This window comes from Gopherus evgoodei, chromosome 1 (assembly GCF_007399415.2).
Source record: "Gopherus evgoodei ecotype Sinaloan lineage chromosome 1, rGopEvg1_v1.p, whole genome shotgun sequence".
In the NCBI taxonomy this organism is placed as follows: domain Eukaryota; kingdom Metazoa; phylum Chordata; order Testudines; family Testudinidae; genus Gopherus; species Gopherus evgoodei.
In genome coordinates, this window is record NC_044322.1 from 319,736,196 (window position 1) to 319,757,672 (window position 21,477).

The window sequence follows — 21,477 nt, forward strand, 5'->3', positions numbered from 1 at the left end:
TTATTCTGTAAATGATAAGGCTATTTACATGAAATCGAGCTCAGTGTTTGTTAAGAGTTCACCTACTTTTGCAGCTTCTCTATTTTAAGTCATGGTATCAAGCCACAGGCGGGTACATGGAGTTGTCCCTACCTGTGCTAACTGTTCATTTAGCTCAGTGGTTCTCAAACATTTGTACTGGTGACCCCTTTCACATAGCAATCCTCTGCGTGCAACCCCCCGCCCCCCCCACATCTTATGAATTAAAAACACTTCTTTGTATATTTAACACCATTATAAATGCTGGAGGCAAAGCAGGGTTTAGGGTGGAGGCTGACAGTTCGTGACCCCCCATGTAATAACCTCGTGACCCTCTGAGGGATCCCAACCCCCAATTTGAGAACTCCTGATTTAGCCCATAGTTTTCTATATGATTTTCACATATAGAGAAAGGACTCTTATGCCATGTAAGGCGTCAGGGCAGCTGATAATGAATTGTTATGAAATGGAGGCTCTTTTCTTCTGTTTTTGGTTCTAAAATACATACAGAAATTTTTAATTGTAGTCCTATGTTTTCCTGTAGCAGTGCATGTTACATTTAGGTAGAATAGGAGAATATCTTCACTCTGTTCTGTTTTTTAAATTACATTGAGAAGTGAATCTAAATGGAAGCAGATGGCAGCCAAAATGAATAATTTAGAATGCAGGGCAGAGCTGTGGAAGGAACGTTAATGGACGAAAGCAAGTGGGTTTACGTCACAGAGACTCAGGCGAGAAGAGCCATAAAAAACCGTGAAGTATTGGAGGAAGAGAAAACGGTTACGGTATGTTCAAGGATTTTGTGCTTGGAAAATAAAACTCATTCATATAACTTACACATTATAGATTTGCCATAAGGAGAGAAGTAGGTACACATTTGTGGGTTTTAGTAGACAAATGGCCTAGTATGTACAAGATGATTCAGTTTTCAACAAACAGGCTATTACAGAACATCTAAATCAGTCCATTTGGGAGCAAAGCCTGGAGTGCCTTCTTTGCCACGCTCACTCAGCTGTTTGGTGCTAAACATGGTATTAAGAATTGGATACAGTAGCAAGGAAAATAGATTTATCTATTCAGAGAGCAAGAGGAAGAGAGTCGGGATGCTAAAACAAAACTAGAAAGTAATGACTATAAGACAAGAACCCCAGGGGGCTGGTTTTCTTGATTCAAGCTCCTCCATAGGGATCTGGAGGAAATCACTTGATATTATAAAAATAAAATTTCACAAAAAAGAATCATGTCACTTTAATTTCCAACCAAATGAACCTGTGCATCTGCTTGTTGGGGAGTCCCAAACACATATAACATTGAGGACTTATCTGGACACTTTAGTGAGGCAGCCGCTCCTTACAGTCTCTGCTGCTGGTCCTTGGTGCACCACAGACTTGATTAGGTTTCTTTGAGGGAAGTGTGACTTTCCCCCCACTGCCTCAAATCCATGCAGTCAGACTGCTGTAACTTGGAAGGATGTTGTGTTTAAATTATTCACGGCATTTCTGTGCTATATGTGTATCTGCAGTTTAGCCTCAGTGTCATTCATTTTACCCTCTGCCTTCCCCTGCAACACACATTGAGTGGACACTATTCATATAAATTTGCCATTTTCAATGTGTCAAAAAAAATTGCTACATTTTCATTGTGTGAGATCCTGGCACCCAAACATATGCAGATGTGTTTGGCTTTACCTCTCTGCTGAGCAGTATCAAAGTTTCAGCCTTGGTAACGTTTGCACAGAATATAGTATGCAGACAGTTTGTCTTTCCTAATTCATATTCTGTCCCTGTAAATAAGCTTCCTAGAAGTGATTTTTGTTTGTGTTTCTGTTTTTCCTTTGTAGCATCATTTCCTCTCTGTAAAACATAAAATGAAAATGTGTATATAATTTTTGAAAATCAATAAATAATTTAGAATCTCGGAGAACAAGATAGATTCAAAACTACTGTTAGACTTCTAGCTGGGGTTTGCAGCACAAACTATTCAAGACTATTAAATTAACCTGGGAAAACTCCCAGGTGAAAAAACCTGCTTGAGGGAAGAGCTAATGACTCCCTATTATTTAGATAATAATCCTTAGTGCATTTCCAGTAGCAACAAGACTGAAATAGTTTGTACAGATGATTTCTCAGCAGACTAAAACCAACATTTTGAAGAAGTCTACAAAACCCTTGCAAGAGTTTCTGATTGAAGAGATTCATTTTCCTGGCATATGCACTTAGCTAAAGCTGTCAAAGTAGAAAATGGAAGAATGTATTTAATTAGTTTAGAAAGCAAGGCCCTGATCATGCAAAGATTTAAGCAAGGAAAAATTACTGGGGAGAAAAATGAATCATGGGTAATCTTTGGAAGGAATGAATGCAATTTTTTTCTCTTATCAGTGTGTGTTTGCAGGAGTAAGCAAATCTTTCCACATTACATGTCAGCTAAACATATTTTGAATATAGCTATAAAACAGTAATCATCTCTTGATTCTGTTTTAAGCTTGCAAAGCATCTCATCTGACTGCCTTTGGCTTCTGCTGTCGACACTGGCATTCTCTCTGCTGTAGCTCTCTTGTGAGCCTTAGCCCATATACAGATCTCACACTCTTCCCTTGGGCTCTTCCAGGTTAAGTTCCTTCCAGGCAGCATGACTTTAGCAAGCTGAAGATCTTTAGCAGTATCTTCTCCCTGCTGATGACACTGCTCATGTTCAGTGCTCACACTGGGATCCGCCTGCTCCATTGCAATTCTCTGCCAGGTGGGGGGGAAAAAAAAGTCACATGCAATCTGAGTAGCTCTTTCACCATCTCCATTTCTCCTTGATAGTGCATCTCCTTTTTGGACCTCAGACTAATGAGAGCTTCCTTCCCAAGTCTAGTTTCAGCTTTTAAAAAAAATTAAACAACAGTGAGTAGTAAGATAGTGTAATAGGGTGTATTGGCCCTTTGAAAGAGACCAAACCCTGTATAGTTTGTTAAAGGTAGATTTTACTGTTCTTTCTCTTCAGGGCTCTTTAGGCCTGGAAAATGGTGTTAGCAGTTTTCAAAGCAGGTTTCCACCCGAATCACCTTCACATGTCCTCTAGTTCCTCTTTCCTCCTCCTAACTTAACCCAGACCAGCAAGTTTTTCTCATAGAACACCATGGGATAGATCAGGGATCGGCAACCTTTGGCACACGGATCGCCAGGGTAAGCACCCTGGCAGGCAGGGCCGGTTTGTTTACCTGTCGTATCCACAGGTTCGGCCGATCGTGGCTCCCACTGACAGTGGTTCATTGCTCCAGGCCAATGGGAGCTGTGGGAAGTGGCATGGGCCAAGGGATGTGCTGGCTGCCACTTCCCGCTGCCCCCATTGGCCCAGAACAGTGAACTGCAGCCAGTGGAAGCTGCCTGTGGACACGGCAGCTAAACAAACAGGCCCGGCCCACTAGGTTGCTTACCCTGTCGATCCGCGTGCCAAAGGTTGCCGATCCCTGGTATAGGCTATCCTCCCCCTTGGGTACCTTGATAGGAATTGTCTATTTAGAAGTGCTGATTGAAATATCAGTTTGAATACAATCAGCTGTTTTCTGTTTTACACTATGACATTCCTCTTCTTGGGATTAGAAGAGGTAATACCTGGAAGATTTTCCCTCTCCAGGTTTTATGAAAATGCAGTCAAGGTGCACAAACAAGCCCACAGCTTCCTTTTTTTTGCTGATGATATAATAATAGTTACCTTCCTTGTTAGGAGCTTTGGGAATGGAGCTAAGTATTGTTCTCATTTTGCAGACAGGGAAACTGAGTCACAGAATGGCAGATGGACTTGCCTGAGATCACACAGCAGGTCAATGCTGAAGCTGGGAATAGAGCTCAGGTCTCTCACCTCCCTTTCCAGAACCCATGTTACCTCACTGGGTGCTTATCGAAGTATGGGTCTTTTTAATAGCATCTCCTAGGTGGAAAGTAAACTCTCCTTTTGTTGCTATTTCTGTGCTTTGAGTAATGAGCAATAATGGTTTTGTTGGTCATTTAAATGCTTGAATGCAGAGCACTTAGACACACTTAGCAAGTTTAAAAGTCCCAGTATTTCTGAGCAGACTGGCAGGCTGAAAAGCATTCAGCCATACTCTTAGGGTTTGCTTTCATATTGGCATTTCAGAAGGGCCCATTAGGACAGGAACCTCTGAACAGTTATTTTGGGAAAAGTGTGTGTGTGTGTGTGTGTGTGTGTGTGTGAGAGAGAGAGAGGTGGGGGTTCTCCGCTTTTAAAAATAACTGATGGGTTTTTCCCCCGGACTTCCCAGAAACATTCACCTCTGTGCTAAGACCACAGGTGGGAAGTTTAGCCTCAAAGAGAATTTTTCAGAATGTTCTGAATATGTAAACACCAAGGGCAGGAGACGAAGGGGGATTATAGTGGAAATCCCAGGTCAGTTTTTACTATAAGTGGTCACTAGCAGGGGCAGGTTCAAACAGGCTGATGGGGGTCTTCTGCAGTACAACCAAAGAAGAGGTTCTCTGACCTGCTGTTTTTCTGCTACTACCTTCTATGACCCATTTTCTGAACTGATGGGCACCTGCAGCTCCCATTAGCTTTGCTCAGTGTTGTGGGTGCTCAGTGCTTATGAAAGTCAGGCCTCTAGGGACTGGAAGTCAGTTCTCCTGGGTTTTAATCCAATCTCTGCCACTAATTCACTGTATGACTGGGCAAATTTTCAAAAGTGTGCCCTAACTTTAGGCACCCAATTTGAGGCCTTGTGGGCCTGATTTTTAAGAAGCTCTGAGTTCCCACAGCTGCTCAAGGCAGGGTCCAGGGAGGCTGCACAGGAGCACATGGGCAATTTTTACTCCCACTTATGTTCCCTGCTCACCCATACAGCCATTAGTGTTGGTAAGCTCTTTGCGATCCTAAATGGAAGATACTATAGAAGTGCAAATGCTTATTGCTAATCAGACATTATGGTGGAATGCTGACCTCTCTGCCCCATATCATATTTACTGAATATTTCCAACAACCAGTGCAAGAACGACAGGCATCAAGTTGCTAATCTCACAGAAACATTCTAAAAAAACCAGTTTTCCACACTGCAAGACCTGTGCTTCAGCTGTAATCAATTATCTGCAGCCTGGTATGGTATGCCATGCAGAACATCTCCCCACTGCTTGATTTGTAACAGGTGGTATGTACAGAAATACTGGTTATAATTAGTCCTATAACATTTATATTCATGGCACGTGACTCTCACCTTACCTACTGCCAGTGCCCTGTTTGCTTAACTACTATGGCATTGCATGTTTCATTTCTGTATCCAAGCTATTCAGTTAGAGAAGGAGAGAGAGAAAAGCTGAAAGAATAATTGGTGGATAATATTAAGTGCTTGGATTAGCACATTTGTGCAGCGTTTCTCAGAACATTGACATTTGCTGCAAGCCGAGTGCGAATTCTGCGTGTGCTGAGGCAGCCCTATTTAGGTGTCCTCTTGTTCAGTGGGTGTTTAGCTGCTTTCTGTTCCTTCTTGCATTCAAAATGGCGTCTGCCTCCGAACACATTCAATAATTTTTTAAAAAGAAAAGGAAAATTGAACAGGACACTCAGTATTGCACTCAACCCTCTCCTGAATTTAACCAGGATTTATTTTTAGAACAAAAGCATCAAATAGTCAGTAAGCAAAATACTATATGTATTCAGCTGCCTTTTCCTCTGGAAGATTACTAAAGTCTAAATCAGAAAGCTAAATCAAAATCTTTATTGTTAATGTTTTTAGCAGCCCCTGCCCCATATAATTTAAATTATGCAATGAGGAAGTGCACTTCATATATTTTTCCCTCTCTCATGTGATAATAATGTTCCAGTATTTAGGCAGGGCTTTTTTATCCCAATGCACTTTAAGGCCTGGTCTACACTACGCTGTTAAACCGATTTTAACAGCGTTAAATTGATTTAACGCTGCACTCGTCCACACTACACTGCTCTTTATATTGATTTAAAGGGCTCTTAAAATCGATTTTTGTACTCCTACAAAACGAGAGGAGTAACGCGAAAATCGATATTACTATATCGGATTAGAGTTAGTGTGGACGCAAATCGACGTTATTGGCCTCATTATTTTACAGTAGCTACCCACAGTGCACCGCTCCAGAAATCGACGCTAGCCTCGGACCACGGACGCACACCACCGAATTAATGTGCCTAGTGTGTACACGCACAATCGACTTTATAATATCTGTTTTATAAAATCGGTTTAAGCTAATTCGAATTTATCCTGTAGTGTAGACGTGGCCTAAGGATGATGGCCCTGGTCCTGCAGTGAGCTCCCATGTAGGCACAGGAATCCACTCACATAGAGCTTATTGCAGGATTGGGGCCTACATCAAAAGATCATTTCATCCATCACTGAAATGCAGCCATCTCGGGAGTGAAATGCAGTAACGTTACTCTACAGTTTTAGGACTGAAGTGAAGTATGCCTTATCCCATTGAACTTGCTGGTGGAATGTAGGCAGGCAGAATGTAATTACCCAAGTTGGCACTTGCCATGGGGCTTCTGGTTAATAATCTTCTTGCAATGGGAAATGCAGGTTCTTTGAGTGCGTTGTCTGTGTGGAGCCCACTGGAGATGCACATATGCCTCGAGTGCAAGGCCAGGGTTTTTTTTTTACTAGCAATGCCTAGCAGGGCAACATATATGTCCTGAGCCTCTTCTGTTACCTGCAGAATTTAGGGCTCTCACCCCCTACCTTCTCTTTTGATACTCAGGAAGTAAGACACCCAACTTTACCACTTCGAGGGCTCAGGGCTAACACCCCTTCCTGGTGGACGCAGGGCTCTACGGGTCTGTGGGACCTTTTCCCAGTGAAAGAGCCTTACACAGGAATATCCTTAACTTCTATTTATTAAGAGTTATCAAAACAGAATACACACACTAAGCATACAATGCTCACCACTCCCAAGTATGCAGGCAATCTTCCTCCTACTGACCAGGCAAGCTTCAGTTGCTGCTTGGCATCGTCATGCAGAGTATTCTGGCAGCTTTGATCGTGAGTTGTGCGGGGTCCTGGAAGTGAGTTTTCTCTCATTTCTTCTTGGATCCCAATTTTTATAATGAAACTTGAGTCCTGTCTATTTGTAAGTTAACCAATCATGGTTACTAAACTACTATGAAACAATTCTTTAATCAGTCGTAACACTGCAAAACAATTCTTTAACCAGTCAGACCCCCACCACTTTAGTTGTTTCAAATCTTGCAAAATTAGTTATGCAACAGAAAGAAACAATAGCGATAAACAATAGAGAAGTAGGGACCATAAAGGCAAAACAATAGAGAAGTATAGATTTCACAGTCACAACTGTTGGTAAGTGGTTTCTTTCCACAGTGTTATCAAACAGTTTTCTTTAAATGTCTTAAGATCTGTTTCTTTATCTGGTGATGGTGAGTACTATTAGGACAGGAGTGCCTTCTTAACAGGCCAGTATTACATTGTTTTGGTGCAATTTAGATGGAACCTGAAGATGTGACTCTCTGCAACTTATCTCAAGGCTGCTGTTTTTACTGCAGAAAAAGGCCCCGACCTTACACTTCATGCTCCTGTATGAGCTCCCCTATGAGGGCATAAAAGGCAGGGCAGCTGCAGCCCTTCCTCAGTTCCCTCTTATTGTCCATAGCAGCAAGACAGAACCAGGGGAATCTCCAACCACTAGTTCATGGATCGGCAACCTTTCAGAAGTGCTGTGCCGAGTCTTCATTTATTCACTCTAATTTAAGGTTTCGCGTGCCAGTAATACGTTTTAATGTTTTTAGAAGGTCTCTTTCTATAAGTCTATAATATATAACTAAACTATTGTTGTATGTAAACTAAATAAGGTTTTTAAAATGTTTCAGAAGCTTAATTTAAAATTAAATTAAAATGCAGAGCTCCCTGGACCGGTGGCCAGGACTGGTTGCCTACCCCTGCACTAGTTCTTAGCTCAGGATAATCTTCTGCAAAATCTTCTACAAGTCATCAGAACCATTCATTTCTGATCTCTTGCTTCAGTTGCCAGGAACCAATCACCAAGTGTCTGGACCAAACTTCACTGTCCAGACTCTCTAGACAGGACTCTTCTAATTGTGGACTCAAAACCTGTGGGGTTCAATCCCTTGTCATGCTGTTATGGATTAAGCCCTCTGAAAGATGGGCACAGTAAGTGTCTCTGCTATCTGAGGGAACTGCATATTCCAAGCAGATGCTTAGTCTGTTTATCCTTCTCCATAAGGACTCACTGATCATGAGAAACAAGGCTCAAACGTCACCTTTTGGGACAGATCATGACAGTCTCCTGAAAAAAAAAACTGGTGGTTCGACTTTTTTTTCTTTATGCAGTTGACAGCACTTTTTGTGTGGTCAGTTTCACTGATCCCCTGGCACAGTCAGTTAGTGTCCCCTGTTGTTCCTGTGAGTCTTTCACACAACAACAGGTGAGAATTAAAGATTTTTAAAAATGGGAATATGTGATTAATGCAAAAACCACAAAATTTGGCTGGAGGGCAGGGATACCACTTTTCACTCATTATTAAAATGAGCTGGATTTTAAGTTGGTGGGATTTTGGTGACCACGGGTAATCAGGACTGAAGAATCGGTGCCCTCTAACTCCATTACTGACCGAAAGGGAAGAATGTCAGTTATTGAATCACCAACTTCACTTAATGCAGCACCAATAGTGCAGGTGTTTGTTGGAGGTCCCCACCCAACAACTACTTCACCCAGTTCTGCTTAGATGGTTTGATCCAGCAGAATTATAGAACGAATGGAATTGCTGCAAGCTGAGCTTGTGGGGTGGAAAAATGTTACACTCTTCACAAAAGAAACTCCTGTTCCTTTTTATCTCCCCAGCCCATCCAGTCTGTGTATGTAACTGTATCTCTCTATCTATATCTATATATGAATTGAGTTTATTCAGTTTATTTTAACAATAAAAACACATTCCTCTCTGAGTCTTTAAGACTGTATAAAGGCCCCTTTGCTGGATGCTTGTTAAACCTCCAAAGATGTTTAGGGACTTAGTTATATAGACTATCACTGTGTTAGAATCATAAAACAATACCAGGATGGTCAGGACTTGAATACTCACTTCAAATAGATTGCAGTGTTGTAAGTTTCATTTATTCATGCCACACTTTTGCAGGGAGGTATTTGCAGTTTGTATTCTGTTGAGCCTTCCTCTGTATCTTTTTGTAGAGTCATAGATTCTAAGGCCAGAAGGGACCACTGTGATCATCCGTCATTTCTTTCTGTATAGACTGTAGTGCAGGTCATAGAATTTCAAAACAAATAATTCCTAGAGCAGATCTCTGAGAAAAACATCCAATCTTGATTTTAAAATTGTCAGTGCTGGAGAATCCACCATGAACCTTGGTAAATTGTTCCAATAGTTAATTACTCTAAACGTTAAAAATGTATGCCTTATTTTCACTGTGAATTTGTCTAGCTTCAGCTTCCAGCCATTGGGTTGTATTATACATTTCTCTGCTAGATTCAATTATTATTGAAATATTAAATATTTGTTCCCCATGTAGGTCTCCTATAGACTGTAATCAAATCATCCCCTAGCCCTCTCTTTGTTAAGCTAAATAGATTGATCTCCTTGAGTCTATCATCATAAGGCAGGTTTTCTAATCCTTTAATCAATCTTGTGACTCTTCTCTCCAATTTGTCAACATCCTTTGGGCATCAGAATTGGACACAGTGTTCCAGCAGTCACACAGTGCCAAATATAGAGGTAAAATAATCTCTTTACTCCTATTCAACATTTCCCTATTTATGCATCCCAGGATCTCATTAGCTCTTTTTGGCCCCTGCATCACAGTGGGAGCTCATATTCAGCTGATTATCTACCCCTACATCCAAGTCTTTTTCCGAGTCACTGCTTCCCAGGATAGAGCCCACCATCCTGTAAGTGTGGCCTACATAATGTTTCCCAGATGTACACCTTTACATTTAGCCATATTAGAACACACTTTGTTTAAAGCACATTGCAATCTGGAATGTTTTCAGTTAGATATCCTGTATGTGTACCGCACTTACCCATATCCCTGTTACACAAAACAGGATTGTCATCGGGACCTGAGTGCAAACTTCAGTGATATCTGCAGAGCTACCATAGAAACCTCCCAATCATCAAAAGTGTTTGATACCCTTGAAATCTCCAGATAACCTGTGTTGTATTGTCATGGTCAAAGTTAGTGCTAAACCTTCCCTGAAAATTCCCAGAAATGTAGGAAATGTGGTAATAGATTTCCTCATACTGTAGCACCTTTCCATTTGGTACAAATTACTGTATGACTGTCTCAACAGCGTATCTTAAAGGTGGGACATTCATTATAGGATTAATGAATCACACTTGATGAAAAAATAATTTTCCTACTTTCAATGGCACATTACCCAGAGCACCAATATTGAAAAAATATTACTGCACTTTCCTGTTCTAAAAAACCAAACCAACGAGGAGTCCTTGTGGCACTCATTTTCCCCATAACAGACAGCAGATATTATGTAAGCGGGAAGCACAGATATATTTTCAGTAATAGGATAATGACATTAGCTACTATGCATCCTGGGCAGGTCTCCATGAACTTGCTGCCTCTTCTTATTTTACTGTTGTTCACAATCATCTCACTATTTCTTAGATACCAAGGTGAACAGCATCTTTGCAATTCCTAAAATATAGAGGCTGGATGCAGGAATATTCTTGAGGTTAGAACATAGATTCCTTGAACAAGAGCAGGGAATGCTACAAACACATTCTGCTCAGCCAGTGCAAGGAGATGCCTAATATTGCTCATGCACAGCCTATCTTAGGTGCCACTTTGATGTTGACAGTTGAGTGGATCAATATTTTTCATTTGATTTTTAAAAAAATTTATTTATTTATTTATTTATTTATTTATTTATTTATATTACAAAAATGGCTTTTCCGTCAAAACAGACATTTTCTGTTTCGGAATATCTGTTTTTGACAAAATTTGTAGATTTTTTTTTTACAACAACAACAACAAAATATTCTAATTTTTTGGCAACTGAAAAATTTGGACCAGACAGGTGACACTTTTCAGTTAAACCAAAATTTGTGTCTGACTAGCGGAAAGTTTTCAGGTTTTGGTTGCTGAAAACTAAACAATTTTCAGTGTTTGTTTTTATGATGAATACCTGAAACATTTTATAGAAAAAATTCAACAACAATGAAAAATGTTTTGTTTTCATCAACATTTTTTTTTTTAGAGGGATGGAAAATGCCCTAACCAGCTCTAGTTCTCAGCCAGATAGTAGGTTACCACACAGTTTGGGCTGGGAGGGGCACATGAGAGGAGAAATCTCAGGCTCCTTCCCCCTTTCTCTAAACCATTTCACTAAGCTTTGGCAACAGGAATACTTTGTGCCTGCCCCCTCGTTCTCCCTGTCACAGGGGTAGGACAGCCTTTTCTGGGAGTTAGACTTTGCCTACCAGTGCCTAATTAGTTGCTTCCCAGGTGATTGGTTTGAGATGAGGGATCAGTTGATAGCTTCTTGGTCACCTTGTCCTTGGATAAAAGGCCAACCAGCAAGTCTTATGTGAGAGAGGTCCTCTGTCTCTTTCTATCTCTCTAAGGGGCCAGGGAGAGGACTAGGTATATGCACATGGTTATTGAAAGGGGCCACCACTTGACCCCAGAGTTCAGAGGTCTTCCTACAATGCAGGAGTCTGTGAGACTTTTTGTCCTTTGTTGATGTTTCACAAATGCCAGCAGTTGGTCAGTGTCTTGAGTTATCACCCAGCAAGGAGGGTTGCCTACTCTAATCTTAATTATCTAAGGCATTGAAGCCAATCCTCGTAGCAAACCTTTAATGAAAGGTGCTTTTTGAACTAATAATTAACATAATGATCCTTCCAGCTGCAAGTGCAAAATCTAATGGAATCGATTCAGCCATGGCTTAGCATGTCAGAAAAGGGCAAAACCTATTCTAGCTGTAGGTTGAACTGTGCTGATCTGGTGCTTAGAACAAAAGCCATTAATTGTCTTAAGTGACTCCATATAATGATGTTTAGTAATTGGCTTTCATTTTAGTACAGCTTTAAAAGGCTAAACCTCATAAACCTATGTAAAGCCTCAGTCTAAGGTATAGTAAAGGTAATAGGCACATTAGATTTAACAAACACCATGTAGCCTATCTATATTTTTCCAAAATTTGTTGCAGTACTTAGTATCATTTCATCTAATTAACCCACTGTGCAATGAAATAAACTGAGATAGCATTAGTGGGATTGCTTTGTGAGGGAATATTTAGCAAGTTGCAAATTGATCTGGCTCATGATGTGTGCTGTAGCTTTCCCTCCAGAGAGCTGGGTTTTCTCTTGCTGTACATACTGTGGTGCTTTCTCTTACAAGAGGAAGGCGCATTATGCACGTCTAAAACGAAATAGAGTGTGCGGATCAATGATAATCATAAACCACAGTACCAGCACAGTGCATCAAGGCTTCTCATTTTCGAGCAGTGTGATATCAGAACGTATCCTACTTTTCTCCAGCTGATGTGTGCATGATTATAGAAGGGGACCACAACTTGACCCAACAGTTAAGATGTCTTTCTGCAATACATGTTCTGATCATGCACGCAAGCAGTTTCAGTCTGAGGAGTTTTGTAGTGCTGCATAGTGAAGAAAGGAAATCCCCAGTCACAACCACCCTGGAACACTTCCTCATGCAGTATTGCACTAAAGTACAACTAAGACAACAGAGAAGTCCTGGATGTCTTAAAATGGTATAGATCTGAAATGCTGACAGGGTCTTATATGAGTTGCAAACAAAAAAAATTAATTATAAAGAAATTAAGGTTGAAAGTGTGCCCCAGTAGAGTCCAGCTAACAAGCAAAAACAATATTATACTTTGCACAAATTCTCCAGTTGAAAATCCCCCCCAACCATTAGACTGGCTGGAGAGGAATGTCACAGCCATATCACCCTTCATCACTCATTCTCATTCCATCCATCTTACACCACCTGCTCTTTACTACTGTTGTTGTTATTTGTGTTACTGGCAGTCCCACCTGAGATCAGAGCATTGTGCTATACCAAGGTAGGCAAACTTTTTGACCCGAGGGCCACATTGGGGTTGCAAAACTGTATGGAGGGCCAGGTAGGGAAGGCTGTGCCTCCTCAAACAGCCTGGCCTCCGCCCCCTATATGCCCCCTCCCACTTCCCACCCTGACTGCCCCCCTCAGAACCTCCAATCCATCCAACCCCCCCTGCTACTTTTCCCCTTACTGCCCCCTCCCGGGACCCCCCCCAACTGCCCCCCAGGACCCTACCCCCATCCACCCCACCCCTGCTTCCAATCCCCTGACTGCCCTGACCCCTATCCACATCCCCACCCTCTGACAGGCCCCTTGGGACTGCCACGCTTATCCAACCCCTCTGTTCCCCGTCCCCTGACTGCTCCCCTGAACCTGTGCCCAATCCAACCACCCACTGCCCCCTGCCCCTTATCCAACCCTCCTGCTCCCTGTCCCATTACTGGCCTCTGGGACCCTCTGCCCCTTATCCAACCCCCCGGTCCCCTTTACCATGCCGCTCAGAGCAGCATGTCTGGCATCTGCGCCACATGCCAGAGCTAAACTCATTGCCACTCTGCTCAGCAGGAGTGCTCAACCCCGCCAGACAGAGCGCTGCCCGCGCAGTGGCATGGCTGTGGGGGAGGGGGGACAGTGGGAGAGGGGCTGGGGGCCTAGCCTTCCTGGCCAGGAGCTCAAGGGCCAGGCATGATGGTCCCGCGGGCCAGATGTGGCCAGCAGGCTGTAGTTTGCCCACCTCTGTGCTAAACACATACAAAAACAGAGTAAGAGATAGTCCCTGCCCTAAGGAACTTGCTATTGAAAGAGACAAGACAGACAAAGGGAGGGGGAAGATACAAAGGCACAGAAAGATGAAGTGACTTGCCCAAGGTCACATAGTAGGTCAGTGGCAGAGTTGGGAATGAAACCCAGGTTCAAAGTGCCACCCAGCAGCTGTTATCCCCATCTAGGGTGATCAGATGTCCAGATTTTATAAGGACAGTCCTAATATTCAAGGCTTTGTCTTATATAGGTGCTTATTACCCCTCCACCCTCTGCCCTGATTTTTCACACTTGCTGTCTGGTCACCCTATTCCCATCTGCTCATTAATCCCCAGAAAATAAATTATCTTGGGTTTATTCTTGAAGATGAGAAAACCTCAAAGTATGAGACATATGGATTTTTTAATGGCAGTGCCGTTTTAGTTGGATTGTACAGGGTTTATTGATGCCAGTATATTAGTCAGTCTGAATGCTCCGATTGACCCACCCTTCCATTCAGTTTACAATTAGCAGTAGCTGTGCAATGAACTCATGTCACCATGGTATTGTGAAGACCAGTGGTAATGTCCCTACTTTTTTGCAGCATGGTGTCCATGCTACAACAGATCTGCATCACAATAGCTGCTTTCATGCAATGTGAACTGATCTCTCTCTCTCCATATCTGTATACTCAAAATCCATAGACCACGGAACTCAAGATTCCTTTAAATACCCATTACCATAAATAAAGATTCATTAAAGGATTGAAAAATATTTAACTATTTTTAAAATGTTTTAGAAATACACAGAAGTATAGAAACATTAACATGTTTGTAATTGCCAAGAGCCACATACTCTACATGAGTTTTGATATCCTGGGTTGGCCTTATGCATATTTGACACCAGAGAATAATTTGCTGGCTTCGTCACCTCCCCCGAAATGCTGAAAGGGAAAAAATATCAGTGGAGCAGTGAAAGGTGTCTGCTTCAAACCAGGATGTTTTCTTACTCAATTAGTCAGCATTAGTACAGGTCCAGTGTTTTGATAATGTAAGACTCTGTGTAGGTTGCCAGATATTATTCATGTGAAGCTAAAGGCTGCTTTTATGCCACATTTTGCCTCATCATTTTTCTCAGCAGGGCCCTGATCCACAACCACTGACGTCCGCAGGAGTCTTTTCCATTAACTCCTGTGGCCATTGGAGCAGGACCCAAATATCTCAATCTGACTCTGATTCAGGCCTTTTGCACTAGCATGATGATAGGTGACTGAACTAATGGGCATCCGGATTTTCCTGTGCACTGCACAGAGATGCTAATTTTTTCTGGTAGAAGCAAACATGATCATTTCCAAGGCACTGACATTTTCAAGTTTTGATTATTAATTTACACCAAGAGACCTTAGAGCAGGAAGCTACTTAAAATTTGCAAGAATTTGGTTACATTTGAAACACACACTAGCTCTGTTCAACTTTTAGGTGGTTTTTTTTTTTTTCCTTCTTTGGTTATTTACTTAGAATATTTGGAGAAGTAAAACCTCTTAATAGCGTCCCAGGGAAAACCCCTATAATGGGACTAGGGTTTTTCCTGGTGCACACCCTAACGCATGGTTAACCTCATCTTCCTCCTTTATTTATATTTGAGGGGAAGAGGGGGCATGATACTCACACACACCTTCCAATCTGACCTGAGCACACTTGTCCCAAATGAGTTATGGCCCTTCTAAAGATGATTAGGGGGAGGAGGGGAGGACAGTTTGAAAGGGTAGACATGAAATAGCTCACTTAAAACTCAAGAACTGGTGCTTTCCTCACTCTGAAGCAGGAATTCTGTACATTGGTTTGTCTGAGTGGGGCCCTTGAACTTTCACCTACTCCTTCATTCACCATTGTTGCACTCCAACCCTGTCTGTGAGCCCTATGTTGCGGTAATAACTTTAAATCTAAGGGTTATGACTTACTTTTGAGGCTGCAGTTATGGAGGGTCCAACAAGCTGCAAGATTGAGTTAAGTTTTAGACATACATCGGGGATTCAGCCTCTTTGATATGTATGCAAAATGGAATGGATCCTCCACAAACATGCAGTTTGCTCTTTCGGTACAAAATACATTTTCAGTGAATTTATGAGTAAAGCTGTTAATTAGCCTGAGTTAAAATTAATTTTAAATTGGGTCATTTAAAGTATCTAGTAGTCTGTGTTAGATCCTTTCCCCGCAAATTATTTGAATAATAGAATAACTACAGCCTGCAATATATTCAATTATTTCCACAAACACACTAAAAATATTTCAGCCATCTACAAAAGCCTTTGGAAGCAATTGGGATTTAACAATAATTAAAGCGAATAGGCTCTTTAGGAAAATCAGGCAGTTAAATATAGAAAAGCTAAATCCCAGCTTCTACTAATGTTCAGGCAAAACTCCCGTTGACTTCAAGGGGAGCACAGTCTGACCACATGTTTTCTCTTGTATTTAATCTGATGGATGTGGAAATACAGGTTTCACACTGGAAAACAGTTTTCTTTAATGATGAAACATATGGGAGGGATTAATACCTTGTGGCAGAATAATTGGCATAGGTTAATAGTTGTATTACTCTTTCAATTGAAGAAAAAAGCAAAGTGACTGAACAGACATAGGCCAGATAATCAGCTGGTGTAAATCAGCATAGCTCCAATAAATCAATGGAACTATGCCAGTTTGCATCAGCTGAGAATGTGGCCCACATATTCTGAATGTCTTGTAGCCCTTTATGTAGCAGCAATGGTGTTGGGGTATGTCTACACTGGCAGAGTTACAGAGCTGCTCAGAGAGCGCTAAAGGGAAACTGCTGTTGTGTGTTCACACTGTCGGCTGCCTGTGCAATAGCGTGTTCACGCTTGTGGCACTTGCAGTAGTATTTGGAGCAGTGCACTCTGGGCAGCTATCCCACAGAGCATCTCTTCCTTTTCTGCTGCTAAGAGTTGTGGGAAGGCGGAGGGGGCCATGGGGCATACTGAGTCCTGTCCGAGTGCCCCGTGATGCATTGCTTCACATCCCAGCAATCCCTGTGCTTCTGTCCGTATTTGGCGCCATCTTTTGACGGTTCGTGTACCGGCCGCTATGCCTCTTTGGTCTGCAGGAATGGATCCCTCACTGTTGTACAATATGCTGCTGGCTCTCGCTAACACGTCACGAGTGGCAGTGGAATTATTCCTTAAACTACAAAGGCAAGAGGAGTGTGACACTGACCTTGCCCCGCATAGTAGCTACAACACGAGATTGCTTGTGGCATTCACGGAGGTGCTGACCACAGTGGAATGTTGCTCGGGAAACAAGCACTGAGCGGTGGCATCACACTGTCATGCACATCAGTGGCTGCGGAACTTTCAGATGGGGAAAGCACATGTTCATAGGAATGTGTGATGAGCTTGTCCCAGCCCTGCAGCGCAAGGACACGAGAATGAGAACTGCCCTGTCATTGGAAAAGCACGTGGTGATTGCACTGTGGAAGCTGGCTACTCCAGACGGCTACTGATCAATCGCTAACCAGTTTGGAGTGGGAAGGTCGACGGTTGGACTTGTGTTGACGGAAGTGTGCAGGGCCATTAATTGCATCCTGCTCTGAAAGACATGACTCTGGGCAACGTGTGTGACATTATGGATGGTTTTGCACAAGTGGGCTTCCCTAACTGGAGGGGCGATAGATGGCATGCATATTCCAGTTCAGGCACCAGACCACCTAGCTACTGTGTACATTAATTGGAAGGGGTGTTTCTCTATGGTTCTCCAGGTACCTGTGGATCACTGTGGGCATTTCACGGACATTAACGCAGGCTGGTCCGGAAAGGTGCATGATGCATGCATCTTTCAGAACACTGACCTGTTCAGGAAGCTGCAAGCGGGAACTTTCTTCCTGGACCAGAAGATCACCATAGGGGAAGTTGAAATACCCATTGTGATCTAGGGAGACCCTGCCTATCCCTTAATGCCTTGGCTTATGAAGCCATACATGGAGCACCTTGATATCAGCAAGGAGAGGTTCAACAACAGGCTGAGCAAGTGCAGAATGACTGCTGATTGTGCTTTTGGCCATTTAAAGGCCTGCTGGCGCTGCCTATACAGGAGGCTGGACCTGGCTCATGATAGTATTCCTATGCTTGTAGCTGTGTGCTGTATGCTCCATGATATTTGTGAAGGGAAGGGTGAAAGCTTCACTCAGGGCTGGACCACTGGGGCTCAGTGCTTGGGGGCTGAATTTGAACAGCCAGAGACTAGAGCTATTAAAGGGGTGCAGCACGAGGCCATAAGAATCATGGATGATTTGAGGCAGGAATTTGAAGCTGGAATCCACTAATATTTGTTGCTATGCTTGGAAGTGCAGTGTTTGTAATGCAAGGAGGTGATTGTGATTGGTGCAGACGATGCTCTGTGAAGGTTTAAGAAAATTGCCTGTTGCTTTGCCGGGCTCTGTTTGCTTTCAGTTAATAGAATAAAGATTGCTTTCAAACCAACACAATTCTTTTATTAGAAAACAAACAACCAGAGGAGAGAGACAAACAAAAAAACACATCAGCACTGTGGGGAATGGGGGAAGGAAGAATCCCAGGAGGAAGTGGGGTCCCGAGACCGTTCAAGATTTGTGTATGTCCAGGTATCATATGTAACCTTGTCCTTTGCGGTACAGTGCAATGGGTACTGTACTTCAGCAGGGCTAAACTGCAGAGGGACAGGTGTTGAGTGCAGTGGGTACTGGGAGTCCGCAGGGCTGGACTGTGACAGGGAAGGAGTGGAATTTAGCGGGTACTGACTGGAGCCAGGAGGTTGATAAGAGTGTGCTGGCGGTGTCTGGGGGGTGCATGGGAGATAGTTTTGCGACAGAGTCCACAGGGGAGGGCGGGCATGGAGCTGCTTGGTTTGTAGTGCTAGTTGCACCTGCAGCATGTCTGCTTGGCGCTCCATGACTTTTAAGAGCCGCTCTGTGGCTTTGTTCTGGCACGCCACATTCTCCTTTCGGTCCCTCTTCTCGCTGTCCCACCACTCCTTCAATTGTTATTTTTCAGCCGCGGAGTGCATCATAACCTCGCGCAGAAAGTCCTCTTTAATTCTTCGTGGCTGCTTTCTAATTCTACACAGCCGTTCAGCTGGCGATAACAAAGAGGGAGGCTGGGCTCCCAAGGTCATATCTGTGAAGCCAAAATGCAACATTTTACAGAAGCAGTATTGTTTGCAACACACACAGCCACTGTTCACATACCTATCACTAACTGGCTGAACCCAGGCAAGTCACAAGACACCCAAAATAATCAGTAACCGCAGGGGAAGGGAAATCAATGTTTCAGGACCATACTATACACAGGGCATGTGGCTCTTGTGGAGAGCCAGCACAGTAGAGAGGCCTTATAATCATTACTGTCCCCACATTTTCCACAGACTGTTCATTATGGAAGATATCTCACTGCTGAGGGTGAGCAGGGAATCAAGGGAGGGTCTTCTCCTAGACTACGGCTTCTGCCCTGGCCCTTATGTGGCTCACTTGTGTACAGGAATGGATGTCCAGAGAGCTGAGAAAAGGCATTGTGGGACACCTCCCAGAGGCCAGTCGCAGGGCTGTAATTGACCAGGGTGTCTACCTTGCCTTGTAGCCCTGGCGCAGAAAGCTGTACGCCTCTCATTGGGGTGGTATTTTTACAGCACTACAACTGCGCAGTTTCTGTGCACTAAGGGCTTGGCAGTGCGTACACCTCGGGAGTTAAACGTAGAAAGCTGCTTTACTGCGCAGAAACTTGCCAGTGTAGACATGGCCTCTGAGAAGGGAGCTGGTTTAGCAAGAAGCAGTAAAAGTTAACACAGTGGCATCCAGCAGTAAGAGAGAGAGAACACGCAAAGGAGGAGAAACCAGGAGCATTGGCACAAAGATTGTATCACGTAGAACAATTTCTGCTCACTTCTGATTATTAAAATATGAATCAGTACAGACTGTGATGAAGGCAGTAACGAACTTTCCAGATGCCCTATGGAGGAATTGGGAATATTCAAAGGGTGAAATTCTATCCTCACTCGCACGAAGTTTGAGCAACTCTGCAGGGCTTAGGCTAGATGTCCTTTCTCTCTGTCCCCCTGTGAAGGGACTTGGGGCTATTTGCTCTGTATAAATGTGGATCCAATGTCCCTTCTCCCAGCTTCTGACAAGCATCATGCCAACAACAGTCCCCTTGACAGAGGGCCTATTTGGAGTCTGTGTCAAGGAGCCGGTAATGGTCTTGGAGTTCATTAAATAACACACCACTGAATGAGAAAGGAATTAAACTTTAATAAAATGATCTGGACAGCTATGTGGTGTTCCTAACCCGCCCCCCAGGGCACATCTCCAAATTCCTATGTTCATAATATTGTCCCTTATGAGGGAGCATCTCAAAATCATAATCTTCTACAAACTTATCTCTCCAGAGCTCACTTCCCAATGCACCATGGGTATGGTGCTTCCCCTGAGCAGGAGTTGCTCCTCTGCCCTACTCCATGGAGAGGCAATCCAGAGCTTAAGTGGACAGAGGAGCTTGAACAGTCCTCTAGGTGGACAAATTTTCCCTGATGTAGAGTTCATTCAGTGTGGTTGATAATAATAAGACCTGAGTGACTGTGCTTAACTCATCTGCTCTAAGACAGAAAATTCTCTTTTTGCAACAGTGCCCTCTCACAACTCAACAGAAAATGCTGCTTTAAGTGATATGGACAGAATCAATATTCCACCAAGACTCCAAATGGGCCCTATATCAATGTCCTAGTTTGTAAAGCTGGAAGGCACCATAACTTAGTGTTCTGGTAAATCACTGAATTTCTATCATTAAAACATTGGGAAATCAAATCCCACTTGGGCCATGTTTCTGATTTAATATGACAAACTCTAACGTTTCGTGCCCCGTTAGGTTACTCCTGCACACCGGAACTGAAGGGGAAGCACCTCGATAAAGTCTGCTGCCGTTCACCCACTGAGGTCATCATTGGCATTGTAGCAAAGTAATGACCGGCACACATGTACAGCAATATCCCATCAGATGGTTTTTTGCAGGAATATATTAGCCTAAGAAGTGCAGTAGATTTAGTTGGCAGACTATAATTTTATCAGTGACACCATCAGGGTTCCAGTCTGATTATGTCTCAAGCTTACATTTGCACTCCAGAGTGAGGAACATTTTCTTCAAAAGGATGTGTGGGTGGTTTGAATAGAGCAAAGCTATTACAGTCTTTGCATTTCTCTTTCTTCTCAGGATAGCTTGGGGGTAGATGAAGCAAGCACTAATGTTTCATGGTCAGTTAGTATTTGAAAAGAAATAAGGTGCGATGGAAATCCTGAATATTGCACCTCTTCCTCAGCTGGTGTAAATAAGGATAGCTCCCATTTAAGACAATGAAATCAGTGAAAGTAGGTCAATTTACACCAGCTAAGTTTTGGCTCACTATGGCTTCCAGTTTGTTTGAGGGGTAAAACTAACACGGAACTAAAAAGGATGGGGTCTGGTTCTTGACTCCACCCTGCCAGTTTGGTGCTAATGTAAATTCAGTAGAATGAAAAATCACACATACACACTCTTTAACAATTTCTAGTTCCTTCAGGAAAAATATGAGAAAAGATGCATGCAGAAACAACACAAAGCTGCTGCATGGCAGAGTTTCAAGTTCTATGTGATTCTT

General features: G+C 42.9%; 1 protein-coding gene and 1 long non-coding RNA gene across 2 annotated transcripts in view; one reads left to right on the forward strand and one right to left on the reverse strand.

Moving 5' to 3' along the window:
- The window catches only part of ST7 (suppression of tumorigenicity 7), a 241,074-nt gene that overhangs the window by 101,882 nt on the left and 117,715 nt on the right, over positions 1 to 21,477 (forward strand).
- LOC115644544 lies at positions 690 to 9,332 on the reverse strand. The gene is made up of 3 exons (XR_003998521.1): positions 9,091 to 9,332; positions 6,923 to 7,100; positions 690 to 2,883 (listed from the first exon to the last, which is right to left on the reverse strand). It is a non-coding gene; the product is annotated as an uncharacterized LOC115644544 (long non-coding RNA).